The sequence below is a fragment of the Corvus brachyrhynchos genome, unplaced genomic scaffold (genome assembly GCF_000691975.1).
Source record: "Corvus brachyrhynchos isolate BGI_N302 unplaced genomic scaffold, ASM69197v1 scaffold266, whole genome shotgun sequence".
Taxonomy (NCBI): domain Eukaryota; kingdom Metazoa; phylum Chordata; class Aves; order Passeriformes; family Corvidae; genus Corvus; species Corvus brachyrhynchos.
This window is the reverse complement of record NW_008238633.1, coordinates 3,432,789-3,434,385: the sequence shown is the minus strand read 5'-3', so window position 1 is coordinate 3,434,385 and position 1,597 is coordinate 3,432,789.

Sequence of the window (1,597 nt, the reverse complement as noted above, 5' to 3'; positions counted from 1 at the left end):
GGGCGGGCCAAGGCCCTGCTGTAAGCGCCCTCGCGATTGGTCGTTGGTAGCCGACATGCAAGCTCCTTGTTTATTGGTCGGAAGGGAGGCGGGAAGGCTCGTCCCCTCAGCGGTGTGAGGGAAAGGCGGTGACGTCAGGCTTCGAGCGGTGACGTCGCTGTGAGGGTTGGGCCGATGACGTCACACTCCGCGCGGGGCCCTGGCTTCATCCCGAGCACGATGGCGTCACACCGGGGCTGGGAGTGCGGCCGTGACCCTTCCCGTGCCGCCGTGGTACTGCCGGCCACAGGCAAAACTGCCCTTGGTAACCTGGGACCTCTACCAGATAAAAGTGCAATATTTGCAAAACTCCTGCGCTGAACCTCCACTGTTAACTTGCTTTTGTAATCATATTTTGCCTGTTTTTAAAGGTGGACTGGAAATGGAGTTTCCAGCTCCGTATAACTCAGGTGGGTGTGAGGTTACAGCTATGTTGATAAACCTTTTAAGTGGACCCTAGACCATAGTCTTGCAGCACATTTTAAAAACAGGGTTACAAATTATTTTCATTTCTATAAATCAGTTTACAAATCCCTTGATGGTCTTTTAAGTGAAAACCACTGTGTTAGTAAGACAAATTTCCAATTCTGTCAGAGAATTCTGATTTCTCTTGTTCATTTCCCTATTTCGCATTACACGCAGGAAAATTAGATTATTACTAGGGTGTAATTTTCTTTATCCATGCACAGCCTGTGGCGAGCCAGCAAGGCCCAATTAGAAAGCCCTGAGGGTCATTGTTCCCAGCTGTGCTAAAGGGGCAGCAGCTGATCCCTATGGAATCAGCAGGTGGGAACAGCTGCATCTGGTCAGCTCAGGTGCGCAGAAAAGGGGCAGTCTCAGAAGGAAGCTGAGCTTGCATCATTTTAGTTTTGAGGTGCTGCTTGAAGGTGTTCTTTTTGTTTCTCTGAGAAGTTGTGTTTTGTTAATTATGTACCAAACTGGGGAAATTGTGGATGGGTTTGATGCTCAAATGCTGAAGGTACTATTATTTATGTTTGGGATTATTCTTTTTCTCCCTCTAGTGGGAATGGTAACATAATGTTTGTCTTTGTAGTCGAGCCCTAAAGAAAAGTTAGTTCTTGCTTTTAAGAATGGTTTTATTTCTTTTTGTTTAAAGAGAGATACTCTGATAAGACAGAGTAAAACCAAAATTGCTTGTTTAGTTTAAAACCTCTCCTTGTAATTTCTGGAGCTCTGTTTCCACTGCCTATATTTGTAGAGACATGTATTGAGAGCTTAATTTCAGTAATCTAAAAGGAACTTGATTTAGACATTACTTGGTCTTAATTCTGGGGTTTGGTTTTTGTTGGGTTTTTTTTTGTTTGGGGTTTTTTTATTTTTTAATAAATGAATAGGATTGTGCTATCATTACTATTTTTTTATTGTTGTTGCTTTTAAATAACAGTATACTCTTTGGGTGATATACCTTCAGTTTTACTCTCTCCTCTTCCTCTAGCTGAAGTTGAGGAAAAACAGAATGATAGAACGCTTGCACAAGCTTTATTTTTAACAAGATAAACCAAGACACCAACTCTGTTTTCCTCTACTCCAGGTGTTC